The following is a 16,293-nucleotide window of genomic DNA, read 5'->3' on the forward strand; positions in this document are numbered from 1 at the left end:
GGCGGATGGTATTACGAGGTGTTACGAGCAATCGGGTGCTCAATGACGTTTCATGAACCCGACGCAATGGCCCTTCCTCGACGTAACGACGGCTCTGGAAAACGCGTTACGCGCTCGCGGTGGCTCGTTAATTTTTGATCGCTCATTCGCACGCACCACCCGATAGGGAATTAACATCCGAGCGTATTCCCGACCCGCGGGTAAATACGCGCAATGCAGTAAAAGGATCGGCGGTAATTACTGCCGATTATGGCAAGACACCTGGACAGGTGCGCCAGATAAGGCGCGATCAGCGTCCGATCAGTCTGGCCATTTCGACACTTCTGAAGCGATATCTCCAAGCCTCTTGATAAATGTGTAGAGTTAAGGTCTCGATGTGGAAACGATTCCAGAGCTGATAAATGTTACTTCGATGGACGGGGAAAAGATATTGGAAATGGGAGAAATGCGGAAAAAATGCCGAGGCAGAAGGCGCGCGAATTATCGGCCGGGAGATATACGCGGTTTCATTAAAACTCTCGAGCGGCACTTCCGCGACCGCCATCCACATCCGGCCGGTGATATACGACCATCTTGCCCTTTCCCTCCGCATGTTTGCTATCTCGCCCATCCTGCGTAAGTAATGGGGCAGCTCGGCCGACCCGGCTCGAAAAGGGCACAGGGCCGATAAAGAAGAGGACACTCGTCCTCGTTTCGACTAGTTCGACACGCGATCGTGGAGGAAAAAATTCCAAATGAACGTAACTGACATTTTATACAACTGCAAAAATATTTCAATAATGATTAAAGCCCGATTCAATTTATTGGAGCCCATAGCGCGGAAGTTTATCAGAACCTCGAGGCAAGGCGTCGGTGATTTCTGGAGGAGAGCGCATTTTCGATTCCCTTGAAAAAACGTGGGAGTATTAAGATTAATAAAATTCGAAATGAACGTAACCGACATTTTATACAATTGCAAAAATATTTCAATAATGGTTAAAGCCCGATTCAATTTATGGGAGTCCATAGCGCGGAAGTTTATCAGAACTTCGAGGCAAGGCGTCGGTAATTTCTGGAGAAGAGCGTATTTTCGATTCCCTTGAAAAAACGTGGGAGTATTAAGATTAATAAAATTCGAAATGAACGTAACCGACATTTTATAGAATTGTAAAAATATTTTAATAATGATTAAAGTCCGATTCAATTTATGGGAGCCCATAGCGCGGAAGTTTATCAGAACCTCGAGGCAAGGCGTTGGTAATTTCTGGAGAAGAGCGAATTTTCGATTCCCTTGAAAAAACGTGGGAGTATTAAGATTAATAAAATTCCAAATGAACGTAACTGACATTTTATACAATTGCAAAAATATTTCAATAATGATTAAAGCCCGATTCAATTTATGGGAGTCCATAGCGCGGAAGTTTGTCAGAACCACGAGGCAAGGCGTTGGTAATTTCTGGAGAAGAGCGTATTTTCGATTCCCTTGAAAAAACGTGGGAGTATTAAAATTAATAAAATTCCAAATGAACGTAACTGACATTTTATACAATTGCAAAAATATTTCAATAATGATTAAAACCCAATTCTATTTATGGGAGCCCATAGCGCGGAAGTTTGTCAGAACCTCGAGGCAAGGCGTCGGTAATTTCTGGAGAAGAGCGAATTTTGTATTCCCTTGAAAGAAGTGGGAGTATTAAGATTAATGAAATTTTATTTTATTCCGCCGATATATTTAGATATTTAGAATATTGTCTCAAAGTCAATGGCGAAAGCCAAATGGAGTCGCGAATTGCGAGTCGGTCGAAGTTCAGGGGGAGCTCGACGAGGGGAGACGAGAGAGGGTGGGAAATAGAAGCAGGAAGAGGGAGAGGAACGACTCGCACGCGTGCACTCGTTCCTATCGTGCATCCTCATTAAGTCATCGATATCACGGACAATTTGTCCCCACATGGAGACCGGACCCCATGGCTCGTCTGCGCACAACGACCTTTCCGAGGAGACATCACCAGTTCTCGAGTGAGATATTTAAATACATATTTAAGGCGATCCTAAATCCCCGAGACCTCGATCTTAAAAATCTCTTTAAACAATTTCTCCCCGATCTCAATTTTACCGAACCGCTTGAAATTCCACATCAACGTATAGACCCCGAGGAAGGTTCCATCCCCATGAAATTTCGTTCTTAAAAATGTTGGCATAAACGATTTACATCTCTTCCTGAGCGAAATGAAAATTCACGAGTGTAGGGACCTCCCTTATGGAGGTGAAATTCTCTGGGAAAAATTTCGGACAATTCGGTACCCTAGATCCGGATAAGAGCTGCATAAATATTTTTTATTGACCCCTGAAATGCCACTTTCGCGTCGTCTTAAACCATCGTCGGGTAAATTGGAGTCGTGGGGCGTAACTCTTCCCGGATGAGAGGGAGAGAGAGCTTTCGAGATGGATAGAGAGAAGGCGAGGTTCGCGAGGTCTCGCGATATCGGGCCGAAGTCCCTGATACCGGCTCGGAAGGGGTGGAGGAGTCTCGACTTCGAAGTTAGGGCTGGGGTCGAGGTTGACCTAGAGGTGTCACTGGGTTAGCGTGCCCATGGGCCATCCATAACCCCGGAGTTGGTCCCACACACGGAGCGCACACCCACCCTGAGAATTCCTCCGCTCCCCCACGTGGGCGCCTACACGTGTACTTCTTTCCCGACCGGGAAGGCGTCGCTCGTCTTCTGCTTTAATCCCCTATTAAATTTGCTTTCCATTTCCATTGCAAATCCAACCGGCCAAGTGAGCTCCTCGAGGTTCCCATCTCCCGGCGAGAGATGACACCGTCCATACATTTCCATTATCAAACTCGGCGAAAATCGCAGACGAAGTATCAAACCTCCGACATCAAAGAAGAAAATTCACTAATCCACGTATATTTTTTTTCCCCGGGAAAATTCCCATACCTCGAGGGTGCAAGGACGAGTGAAACGAAAACTGAAACGCCCTTTTAATTCCCCCCTTTCGATTTCGCGCGGATCATTATTATTCACACTCGGCATTGAGAGACTTTGCTTTAGTTTTCCTTCGTTCCTCACGAAGTCGAGGATTTCGCCGGTTTCCTTTCGGCGTTTCTTCGTCGATAAATCCGGGAATAATGATCGGGCATCCACTCGGGGAATGTTCCCGGGCGAGTGGCTCTTGAATTCGCGGGAGTTTTAAAATGATTAACGGGGCTCGAGAGAGAGATAGACCCCTTTCCGAATATCTTATTTTTCTCGGACCTCGGCGTTATTATCATCCTCGCCGATCTCGTTCCCTCGTTATGCCCTTCCGTTCGTCGCGTTGCAACGAGAGTATCGGCCGGGCTCTTCTTCAGGACTCGTGCTCCATTTCCAATAACGAGAGCCCAGTCAAGAGGACGAGGATCGTAAATTCCCCCTCGCTTCCGTCCCCGTCGGAGTCTTTTTCTCGCCTTTCCTCCATTCCCGTCGAATTTCATCCGCCAGGGTTTTCTTCGAATCCGGGCGACGAAATCGCGCTCTCTTTCTCCCCCCGTTTTTTCGCCTCTTCCCCCGTTTTTTGCCTCTTCTCCATACGTGCTCCTTCGAGCCAGAATCTTATTATTCGAAGGTTCGAATCCGCGACTTCTCCCTCCCTCTCAAAGGGATTCCTCCTTTTTACGGCCGCAACTCGATTAATCCGGCTTTCAGAAAGGAAGGAAACCATTGCTAATCGGCGAGATTACAGAGACCCGAGATGCAAAATTCCGCGCCTTAATTAGGAGGAATTATTACTTAGGAGGCGCCTTAATCCTTCCGTTACTTCCGTCCCCGATAAAAAAAAAAAAAGAAAAAAAGTGCAATCGAACCAAAGCGATATTCATTTAATTCTAACAATATTCATTTGACTCGAGTAAATAGGCTGCAATGTTTCCGCGGAATCGGGACAATTTATTCCAGCAAAATTCGAGTTAAATCGTTCGGTTGAAGTACTAAAATATTTCCTTCGACGGGATTCTCTTCTCGGGGTACTTTTCATATTTTTCAAGATTTTCGGTGCTGGCCGATTTTTATCCAACGACGTGGTTCACGATGTAGGTCCGAATCGGCCTTTGAAGGCGTTTTCGGGGAGATCAGCCCCGAATAATTCGTCCTCGGCGCGTCCTCGCCGAGGTCGCTTTTCCAGCAAGTACATCCCGACTTCCGAGTCGCCGATTGAAACCTAATCCCTATGTTTGTCGCCGGATTTGCCCCCGGCATTGTTCCGGCGAATTGCCGAGAGATTCTCGCTGACGATTCGGGCCACCTTCGCCCGGGGGAGAGGGCTCTAAAATCTCGAGCGTCATCGGCTGACGAGGCAGCCCTGTTTTGCGGTCTTCAATATCAGAACCCCGAGACGTGAAAAGTCGTCGGAAAAAAATGACAAAATACCTTCTGCGTTCGAAAATGTCTCAGGAATTTTTTACGAATTTTTTCAACCCTTCCAGCGGAATCTATCCTCCCTCGCGGGATTTCCCACATCCTCTGAGAAACGATCCTCCGGTCCAGAATGCCCGATAGGATGTAAATGAAAAATCTTTGCATATACATGTACATATGAATTTTAATAAGAAAATCAGGTATTATTAAAATTCCGCGTATATATATAAAATAAGAGAACAATCGAATTTTCTCAATCGATCGAGGAGGAGGAAAAAGTGCGGGATGGAACGAGAGAGGAGAAAGGACGCGGTGCAAAACAAACGCGGCGATCTCTTGCATCTCGCCGATAGTCGGAAACTCGGCTGCGATAAGATTAGATTCGAGAAAGGAATCTCCGGTGGTATCTGCCGCGACAATCGCGGCGGAATCGAGGTCGAAGTCGAGGGAAAGGAGTGATCGGAAAAGTGCTTCTCGAGGAGAGCGGTTTCGCGAGAGGGTACTCTAGCCTCTAGCCTCGCGAGTCGGTCTAGCCTCTCGAATCGAAAACCTCGGTTAAAAAAAAAAAGCCCTTCCCCCTGGAACGGAGGGTGGAAAAGGGTGAAACCTCCCCCATGATGCGAGTTTGGCAGGGCGACGCATCCGGCCTATCCGGAGGGGCGAGATGCGGAAACCGCGCGGGGGCGGAGAGCCGCATCGCATCTGCAGTGCAAGCCACTGTCTGCACTATTGGAAGTGCACCCACCTCGTTCCCCCGCACCCCTGCACCCGTGTACATGCACCTGTAGCGGTAGACCGTGCGGAGGAAAATCCGAGAAAAATGAATTATCACGGATAAATATGAATAATACGATTTATAAAAAGAAATTCCCTCCGAAAGTACCCGCAGGAAGATACGAGTCGCGACGTAAAGCAAGAAGGGTGGAGGGTAATAACAACGAGGTGGCCCCGATACCATCCGCCGTTTTATACGAGGTCTAGGGGATGCTCTTCCAGATGTAACGAGAGTTTTATCTATGAGCTCGAGGGATGACGTATGAATTACATTCGAGGGTGGGAATAAAATGTATCTAAAGGGAGGAGGGTGATACGGGGGGACGACTTATACGGTCTTTTCGGATCCAGGGTGCTCGAAACGGAAATTCCTCCCTCTCGGGGGAGGTGGGAAAGCTTCTGCTTACGACTTCGCAAGTCGGACCGAGCAGGGGAAGGGTTAGGTCAATATTTGGGTCGCTCGAGGTAACCGGGTCAAGGGCCAGGCCCCGAATGCTCGTCATCGTCATTTCGGCTCGGCGCCTCGCCGTCGACCCGGCGAGGAGACTTCCATTATCCACGAAAAGGGCGCAGTTTTATCGGGAAGGAGTCTCCGATTCGATCGGTCCGGTCTTAAGGTAGGGATCGGCATAGCCGATTTTTCGGCACCCCGGACACCCTGACTCGGTGTCGGCGTTCGAGGGTAACTTTGCATGTAACAAGCGCCGCCTGGTATATCCAGGCCAATACGGTATAATCCCTTGGAACGATCCGCGGCGGCGGTCCCGCCGCGGATTCCGCGGGGCGCGATAAACGCGGCGGGCGTGCAAGCCCGTCTAATTATTCCGCTAAATTTATCGAGGCATGTGTACGTGCGGCCCTCGGCGTGACTTACGAGGGGTGTTGGTATGACCCCCGGTGGTACGCGTCGGCTTTCGCGAGTATTTAACTTCCCTGTCGACCCACCCCTTGGAGCCACCCCCTGCACCTAGCACCCACCACCCACTATCCACCCGCCGCCCACCCAAGACCCGGCAGGGGCTGAAGTGCCAGGCCGAGCCAGACACAGAGTTCCACTTCCCCCGTCCGCATCTTTCCTCCCGTTCCTCCACATTCGACTCTCGTCATTGGTCGTTCCCCTGGTTTTGCATGCGAGTCGTTTGGCCGCGACCCATATTGCACCCCCTCGAGGAGTCCGCCTCCTGGCCAGGTGAGGAACTAACCAGGTGGTACGATCTGGCACCGGGGGGCGAAATCAAGAGACGAGGCACCAAGGCCGGATGGGGTTGGCCACTTCACGAATTTTCCCCCCTCGCCGATTGACCCGGTCGCCAGGAGGAAGAGGAAAGCGAGGAGAGGAGCCGACTCGAGAGCCGGCTTTGTTTGCGCGCCGCCGTTCTTTCCGTTACTTCCGTTCTTTCCACGACTCGCGGCCCACTCGAGGATCGAGATTTACGGAAACGAGCTCGACAGTCGGCTTCAACCCCTTTTTTGTCACCTCTTTTTCCCGCAGATCCAGGGTCCTAGGAGAGCGTATCGAGGATAAAAACGACGGAAAGGGAAGAGCGCTCGCAAAATTCATGCACCGGCTGCGATGAAGAGTGACGCAGGTTCTAGGGGAATTATTAATAATCATACAGAAGGTATAGGATTTTATACCTAGGGGTATTAAATGATGCTTCTAGATGAGGATTATAAAATTAGGGCTTTTGTTGCTTTATAAGGTTGCTCCGTTAAAATGAAGGGGTTCCTTGAGGGACGTTAGTCCGGGATCGCGTCAACCCGGCGTCAAAGGAAATCGGCGGATCGCCGATCGAGCGGCGGGTCGTAATTAATCGGGGAATAAAAAGGGAGAAAAATGGAGGACCGAGGCGCGTCGCTCGACGTTCCGTCGGAGAGTCCCCGAAGGGAGATTCCCGGGGAGGCTGGGAAGGACGGGAACGAAGCCTGGCAAGGACGTGAACGGAAACCGGAAAGGACGGGCCGGAGAACGGGAAGGACGGGAACGGGGATCCCGAAGGACGGCCGGGATATCGGAGCGACGGGAGGACGGCTAATGATCGAACGGGAACGAGGGAACGTTATAATCTCGTCGGGCCTCCAGCTAGGCTCTTGTTTCCCGCGGATTAAATGCCGGAAGCATCCGAAGAATTATTCTTTTCCATTTCCCGGCCCCCGGGGGCCCAGCGTCCGGTTCTTCCCTCGCTTCCGGTCTCTCCCTTCCGCCCTGGCCCCCTCGACGCCCTTTCTTCCAATGCAAATTGGAGCGAGAAATCTCGATCGCGGGCTGGGCATTATTCCCCGACTCTAGCTCATTAAAATGGGATAAACTTCGTTTAATTAATCTGTGAGATGATACGACATTTATTCATTTAAAGAAAAGAAAAAATACTTTTCCAGAATAGAGGGATCGGCCGTTGTCGCAGATACTCGTAAATCATTTCGCGACTTAACGAACGAATCTTGGAACTCAATTCTTAAGTTCATACGAATTATTATTATTATTTTATTTTTTCCACATAGCAGTAGAATCGTATGAAAAATTGTGCACCGTTCCAAATCGATCGGATGAACTCGAGAATCGGGTCCAGGGTCGGATTCCAGGATGCGTCCGGTAATGCAATTGAATTCGAACCGCGTAACTCTCGCTTTGCGTTTCGCGACTTAACGAACGAATCCTGGAATACAATTCTCAAGTTCATACGAATTCTTATTATTATTTTATTTTTTTCACATGGCAGTAGATTCGCATGAAAAATTTTGCTTCGTTCCAAATCGATCGGATGAACTCGAGAATCGGGTCCAGGGTGCGTCCGGTAACGCAATTAAATTCGAACCGCGTAACTCTCGACTCGAACGGTTATTACATCGGGGCATGTGCGGTGAACTCGGTTAGATGTGAAATTACCCTCCGCGGTGCCTCGAGTGCCACTCAGAAGTACTAGAAAGTTACGAGCAAGCGTTCGGCACTCCCGGTGCACTTACATCGGTGCAAGTATTCCCGTTCACAGAGACCCGGTTTGCTTAGAGAGGGCACTCGTCGAGCTCCTCTCTCGCAATTGTAATCCGCGTTGGCAGTATCAATATTTTCGCAAACGCTGATCAAAGCCGCTCCGCATCGACCTGGCCGAATTCCCACGGCTCCAATTTCGAACGCCGGTGAAATCTCCCTCGGAAAACGGGAAACGAGGCCCGCGACGTATCACGATAAGTACCTGATAACGAAATCAGGAAATCATCGGGGAAAAAAAAAGAGAATAGGAAAAATGTTCAAAGATCGTCAAACTTTGAAATTATCGGGAGAAATAATTCCAGGAGCATGGAGTTTGAAAATTGTCGGGAGAAATGGGAGCACGTGAAATTCCGGAAAATATCGGGAAAATTCGAGGATCGGGATAACAGGGGTAATTATTCGGGAAAATATGAAAATTTGCGATATTTTGAAAATTTCCCTCCGGGGGAAATTTAACCCCCTCTCGCGATGGGCTGCGAATTCCGGGCTCCCGTATCCGCCGAAGGACCTTGCGGTTCCGCACGCGGTAACTACTCTCCCCTTACGTATACGGACCCTCCTCGTCTTATCACTCCCCGGAGTATTTCCCGTATCAATGTTTCCTCGCGCGCGGCTCCCGGAAGTGCGGGCGACCTATATTCCGCGCTCCATTTTTAACCGGTCCCATCTTTTAAACAAGCCAACATCTCGTTACCACCCCCGGGCCCCTCCAAGACGAGGACCCCCAGTCGAAACCCTGGCTTTTGTTTCTTGCAATCATCCTGTAAACATAAACGGGAGACATCCGAAACTCCGATAAAAATGGAGGAAAAAAAAAAGAAGGAATTAAAGGAAGCGCGTCGCAGTTTCGACAGTGTACAATTTCCAAAATAGGATTATCGAAGGGAGTTCCCCGCCTGATACAAACATTTCGATATTCTCCCTCATTAGATTTAAAAAATGATATTCACGAGGGTTCACATTATATTTAGCTCTTTCGGTGATGTATTAATGTTGAAAAAAAAAAAAAGAAATAGAACGAGGAATATAGGAGCACTCGCTCGGTCGTTGATAAGGGCGTCGCGTTTCCCGATAACCCGGAGGGCCATCGAATCTCCCCGATCGAAGTCCTCCTCGATTTCGCCCCTCCCTTTCCGCGGTCCTCTTTAATATCGTTTTCGGGCCATTTTCTAAATTAAAGGAACGGAAAATAGAGAGAAACATCTGCGGTCTCGGGGCTGCCCCGGTGAAGGCCTTCCAGTCGAGCCAGGAGGCTTCTAATTAATATTTCAGTTGGTCGGTAAACGAGGGGAAGGCCTCGTTTTTTTCGAGCGGAGACGCGCACATGGCGGCGGAGACTTAGCGGAAATCGGAGCGAGAAGAGGCCATTTAGGCGAGTGCCTCTCCTTCCTCTCTCTAACTCGATCCTCGGGTCGATCAGCCCCCGCAAAGGAGGGGTTTCCCCTAATGGCGTCTCAGAAAATTAAAGAGATAAATTACGAGCCAAGAGGACGCATTCACTCCGCGGTTTCGCCATTGTTACGTCGCGGGTCGCAAAGAAGCGGGAACGCTCTCGCCTATCCTCAAATTTCCCGCGAAGCTCACCCTCGCCGGGTGGAAAACTCGGGGAAAAGTGATTTCTCCGGCGGACCGTCTGTGACTTATGGTACAATTTCCCCGGCGAGCTTCAAAGTTTCAGGATCCCCCAGGAGACACAAACGGGGTGCGTCACGCCTGGACGGTATTTCCGAACCCTCGGTTAGAATCAGCGGGGTGAAATCTAAACGAAGGATCCCGGGATCTATTCTTTCCTTTTTTTCTTTTTATTTCAGTTCAGAGAGCGAAGGATTTCTTCCCGGGGGATGATTTTCCAGGACTCGGGTTCGCGTCGTCAACCCTCGTGGTCGAAGACCAGGGATCGGAAATCATCCCCCGAGATGATTAGCCGAAACCAGGGCCCGAAACCTAGACCCGCGAACCGTGAACCATGAGCCACCCCTCTGCGGGGGGTCGGTAGCGTCCCTAAGCTCGCGGGGTGGGGTGGAGGCGCGATGCATCTTTAAAAGAGCCGCAAACCCGAGGAACTCGGCCGAATGCATAATACGGGGCCAGCGGGGCGGGGTGCAGTCCGGATACACGGGGGTGGCCTTTTCAGAAATAGGACCGAATAAAAGGCCACCTCCGCAGGGGGTCGGGTAGCCGAGAAGGGGTTCTCTTCGACTAGTTCGGGGGCCAATGCGTCGCCAGAGCCGCAATGCAGCGGCCGCCCTCCCGAAACTAAACGATTAAGCCTTCCGAGGGTGGTTTACCGACATTGCAGTTTCGCGCCATTCCCCGAGAAGGGCCAATTCTCCATCGCCGTCGTCTAAAAAATCGAGCCCTTCGACGGAACATCCCCACCGCGTGCATAATCTCTCCCACATAATTAATAAACGCGAACCTTCAACCTTCTTTCTATCAACAAAGACCCGCTTATCCATAGAGGTTCCAAGTAGGATCGAAACTTCTACGCGGACGGAGCCATCCTCCGAAAGTCTGCCCTCTGGAGGTTTCCACCAGCCGTTCTCCCTGAAGGATCGACGCGAGCTCGTGGGGCTCTTCTCCTCGGTGCATTTCCTCCTTGATCCGGAGCCGTCACGCGATACCCTCGGCAGGATTCCATAAATAGAGCCGCGCACCTTTGAGCACACGCGGACCTTCGCGTGTATCTTCGCCCCACATGGATGATCCGACATGGATATAGATACCCGAAGGTACCCGCCTAGGAGTACCTAGAGGCACCCACGGGTACCTAAGGGTACCCAGGGACACCTAAGGGTACCTTAGATCAAAGAGTGCGAGTGTCTGCAAGACCGCCAACGGCTACGTGCGTCCACCTACACCCGCCGCAGGAAAGGAAAGGATAGATTAACCCGGTTAGATAAGAATCTAACCGCCTATATAGAGGCGAGCATAATGCCTGTTATAAGCGTAACGAAGGTGGAGGTTGTCGGTTCTCTGCCGCCCCTGGCGAGGAGGGATCGGTAGGTATCTCGGCGACCCAAAACCGCGACCCTCGTGTTCGTCGATCGAGATCGCTACTCGTATTTCACGCCTTTCTTTTTTTTTTTCCCCCTCCAAAGAGAGGAAAAATTCCGAGTCGCGTAATAAGAGATACGCCTTGATTTCTCTTCTTTTACCCTCGTTACCGCGTCACGCGTTATCACGGATAACCCCGCCGGCAGCAAAGTTGTCCACTGATAACGTCAACGCCGCACAGTGGGCTAGAATCCGAAAATCCTGGCGAAAAATCCAGAAAGGTGAGAAAATTTGTCAAACCATTACGAACTTAAGGTTCCTTGGGTCGCTGATTTCAAACGTGTACTTTAAATTTCAAAGAAACGAAATGGCGGTCTGAAAGTAACCACATTTTGTGATAGAAGCTACGTTGAAAAATCCAAATTAGAGTGTTCATATTTTCTGCAAAGAAGATCTCAATTTAATACTCTCCTCGAAAGAGAAACAAAATGGCGGACCGGCAGCAACCGCATGTAACTACTTATTACGATCAAAATTAGAGCATTGATATTTTCTGCCTCATATGATTTCACCTAAATCTCCTTACCAAAGAGAGAGACAATTTTTTTAAGAAGCTGCATACCTTGATTCGAATAAGATTATTTATATTTTTCATTAATAATTCTACTCCCACTGTGCGCCGTGCCGTGCAATTGTTAAATATCCCAGGACGACGCGGCGTCCATCCTGCCCGTCGATAAAACTCACGTGCATTTGTTTTATCGACGCACTGGCTACCGCGTGCGTATGGCCGCACGCCATTCCGCGGGCACGTCCCAACGGAAGTAATTGTTGCAACGTTTGTTTCCGATGGGCCGGAAAAAGGGGGCTTTATTACACGGGGAAATGCAAATTAATCGGCGTTTCTCCCGCGGCCGTAAAGAGAAATCCCTTTCAGGTGGAATTAAACCTGCCTCCGCTGCCAGGTGAAATTAAAGCGGCGCGTCGAGGCGCAATTTACATTGAATTACGGGTAAATTCCGAGGGGAAATATGTCCGGTAGGCAAAATCCCGGTTTCGTCGGGGAATATTTAACGATCGGTTGGGTAGGATCCCGATGACGAGGGCCTCCTGCGACGTTTCCGAGGGCAGGAGTAAAAGCCCCGAATGGTCAGCCCGTGTCGCCTTAACGCTACTCCGCTGGAAGTAGAAAACGCGAGCGTATGGTCAGACTCAGGGGCCCTTTTCGCCTCCTCTCCACAGCATCCCTTGGTCCATCTAACCTCCTTATCTCCCGGGTCCCTCCGCGTCCCGTCGTTTCGCGATAATAAGAGCCCATTCGCGAATGAGAGGAGCGCCATTCGAGGATAAAATTCCGAGTTCTCTTTTTTATTTTTTTTTTTCCCGGGGAAAAGCAACGAATTTATCGTCTCCCCAGGGTCGATTTAATAGCTCGGAACTCGCGTCGTTTAGGTATACGAAAATGTGTAAAGAAAAAAGAGAAAAGGAGGGAAAAAGAAAAAAAAGAATCACGAGGCGGTCGTTTGGTCGAGAAAAGGTCCCCCTCGGGCTGTTCTCCGTGATATGAACGAATATCTGCGCCCACGTGTATACGCTCGACGCGGACATAGGCTGATCGCAGTTTAAGAGACCGGAAGGAGGAATTGCGCTACTTAGACCACTGGACACCACATCGTCATACGCCTGCATGACCGAAGCGCTAAATCGGGCGACCCTGTCAAGATGCATGTACATGATATTCCTGGTCGCAGGGATTTCCAGCATTCCTAAATTACGAAAAAAAAAAAACTAAAAATTGATTTCTTTTTATCTCTGCCCAATCAGGATTTTACCCTATCACGGTGGTATTGAATTCACCCACGAGACGCGGCGTATACGACGCACTGGAGGGGTTTCACTTTTCCGTTTCACCGCCACACGAGAGAGTTCCACACGAATAAGAGGAATTCCACGCATTAACGTGCGTGTCGCAGTGTCCTAAAATACGAGTCACGCAACGGAGACGTCCACCAAATCCGAGGGATTAAGTGGAACAGGTGTAGAGTGGAAACGTCGCAGAGAGAGGAGAAGGGCCGATTAACGGGGGAGATTCCGCGGGTCTTCCCGCGTTACCATTTCTCCCCGAGCTCCCGAATAAAGGGTGGAGGGGCCAAGGCAAAGAAAGGGCCGGCGGGTTAATGGATTGCCAAGGTTTATCGGCGGTGCTCCTGGATTTACGGTGGTGTTAATCGAAGATGGCCGAGGAGCCGCCCGGCAAGAAAAACGGCCCGGGAATTTAATCACCGGCCCTTTGATTAATTGCTTCGCCATACGCCCGGGGGGTGTACAGTATTCGAGGCTAATAAAGTCCACTTCGTGAGGCCGGCTTTCCCCTCGGGTCCCTCCTTCGGATTGTTCGCACACTCATTAGCCCACTTTGTACACCGTGGGAGGGTGACGAACGGTCCGGGACCATTAAACCGCCAGAAGAATCGGGAAAGGGCCGAAAAGACCTCCCCGAATATCGAACAGCGATCGATATCTCTCGATATCAGGACAACTAAAAGCAGAAAAAGCGTAAATATAGGGAAAATTAAAAATGTCCGAGAAGATGCGCGATCGACGCCTTACCGAGGACCTCCCCGTAGGTCTCGCTAGGGTAATCAGGATTTTCCTAGGAAGGACGACCGCTAATTGGTCGTATTTAGAGAGAGAGAAAGAAATTAAGAGAGGTTAACGCGAGCCAACGGAAAGGGAACGATCGGATTGGCCGACGTCAGAATTCGCCGATGGATCGCCGAGGAAAGGTCACGGATATTTTTGGAAACGCCGACTCCTACCCCGGACCTCGTTACGTTTCAACATTTCGGAATCCCGGCGCGACCGTAGGGTGTTATTAGACACGCGAATCGATCCGTAATTAACGGGCGCCCTGGCGAAAAATCCCGAAATCCCGATTCCTCCTAAACGAACCTTCGGGCACCTGTAACGAGGATTTAAGGGCGAGCCCGGTTTCGTCATTTCCGTTCCTCTGAAAGAAAACCTTCCTACCGTTGTCGAATCTACAAATCTACAAACTCGTGATACAAAAGCCGTTTCAGAGGGTAAGCCGCGATTTTCTTATTTTTTCTTCATTTTTTTTTCCCCTTGAATTTTTTTCTCCTGAGCGTAATAATGGCGGAAATATTTCTTTCACACCGAAGGAATCGGCAGTCTCGGGCGCGGAGGAACAGAGACGAAGAGAGAGAGGGTTCAGGCTCGATTCAGAGAAAGATGAAGATCCGGAGACTAAACCTGGAGCACTCTCGGACGGCCTGATGGAGCTCGAGGCACGTTCCCGTCCGGCAATCGCCGCGGTAATTGCGCTAATTCCCATAATTCGGGTAAGTGCTCGCCACCGGGGTGTACAAACCCCGGACTTCTTGCCGGGCACTAAGGGGGTCCTGGAAGAAGACGCCGATTAACGGCGAGAGCCGTACTGAACGGGAATTCTCGCTAATATTGTAGTAACCTGGACGCGCCGATCCTCGTCCTTGCAAAGGAACCCGGATTGAATAAATTATCACAGGGCATATTAATGAGCAAAAAAATTCCCGACCTCTCCAAAATTCAAGAAGAATACCTCCTGGGTTACATCCCTTCGATGAATAGGTAATGCCTACCCTGTGAAGAAAAAAAGATCCACCGAACCAAAGAAATACTTCCTTAATTCACAGGATAATTATTCCACTCGGATAAGCTCAAATAAATTCCAATAATCCCGAAGAAACCTCGCCCCCCATTTTATTCGGGTTCATTTCGGTCAAGTAATTATCCTTTGAATTAACAAAATATTTCTCCGGTTCAATGACTTTTTCTATTTTCTTTCTTTCTTCACAGTATAGCGCGATACGAGGTATACAATGCGCGATACGTTTCGGGGATTTGGATACGGATAATGGCCCTACAAATCGGCTGCACTTGCCAGCGAGTGATAACGAACGGCGAGTGGGTGGCCCCTCCCCCCGGAAGGATCGGCCAGTAGTTCCGGCCGCGTAAACAATATTCCGCCTTCCCGTGGTTTACTAAATCGATCCCGATAGCGCGAAGTGACGGTCTCTGGGAATATCTCCCAAAGCCATCCTTCGGGCCCGGAAGCCGCTTTTTCCCGAAATCGCGAGTAAATCGATTAGGTCTCACCCCTTCTTCCCCGGCGATGCTCTCCTTCATAGGATTACCCACAGGTGGTCCGATAACCCTTATCGAGAGTCCGCGTATCGGTGGTCACTGCGCCGCACGATGTGCAGTCCTCGGCAGCGTTATCACGAGGACGGTCGTATCGCGTACAAGCCCAGAAGAAAACGGCCGGTTAAAAGCTTAACTAATGGCAACCCAGTCGGGGCACGGGACACCTAGGAAACCTCCCAAATGGCTCTAAAAGAAAATGGAGAGAGAGACAAATACAAGAGAGAAAGAAAAAGAATTGAAGAAAACCGAAGGTCTCGACGGAAGCCCCTTCAGAGAGAAAAAGAGAGAGGCGAATGTTTGCGGACCCCTTCCGGGAGCGTCGAGGATGCACCTGGACACCGGGGTCGTGGAGAGGGGTCGGGGGCATCACCTGGGTCCGAGCTCAGAGTTAGGGCGACCGGGGCGTCGATCGCCGCCTGTCGGGGGTCGAGAGAGAGAAACGGGAGATAAGAGGCCGAGACTTACGGGGTTCCGTGGGGGTGCAGCCAGGAGTCTCGGGCGGGCGACCGGGAGTCTCCTCCGGGGTGGCTGGGAGATCTCGGGCAGGTAGCGAGGGTTGGCTCGTGGTCGGCCGGCGGCGCGATTTCCTCCCCTCGCGCGTATCCTCCTCGCGAGACCCTCGCAGGGAGTCGGCTGGCGCGCGCGCGCTCTCTCTCTCTCTTTCCTCTTTCCCCTTATCTCTGTCTCTCCGTCCGCGTTCCCTCTCTCTCTCCGTCACGCGGGACGGTGGCTCGCGGCGCGGGGGGTCGGCGCTGCGCGTCGCTCGGTGCGGCCGCCGGTGGACCGGATCTCTCTCCGCGCGAGAGAGGGAGGCTCGGGTCTGACCCGGAGAGGAGAGAAGGCTCGCGCGAGCGAAGTAGGCCGGCTAACCGTTCAGGCCGCACTGAGCTCTCGGCCGAGCCGCGTCTCCGAGCCGAGGGTGAGCCGGCCAGGTGCGGCGCGACGCGA

General features: G+C 50.7%; 1 protein-coding gene across 1 annotated transcript in view; it reads right to left on the reverse strand.

Annotated features, from left to right (window-relative positions):
• LOC105696688 (acetylcholinesterase) overlaps positions 1 to 15,920 on the reverse strand; it is a 37,307-nt gene extending 21,387 nt beyond the window's left edge. Inside the window, exon 1 of the mRNA XM_012419366.1 lies at positions 15,811 to 15,920. The gene's annotated coding sequence lies outside the window, so the exon portion shown is untranslated. The remainder of the gene's footprint in view (positions 1 to 15,810) is intronic.
• Between the last annotated feature and the right edge of the window lie 373 nt (positions 15,921 to 16,293).

Source organism: Orussus abietinus, unplaced genomic scaffold (genome assembly GCF_000612105.2).
Source record: "Orussus abietinus isolate OABI.00-Male unplaced genomic scaffold, Oabi_2.0 scaffold23, whole genome shotgun sequence".
NCBI lineage: Eukaryota > Metazoa > Arthropoda > Insecta > Hymenoptera > Orussidae > Orussus > Orussus abietinus.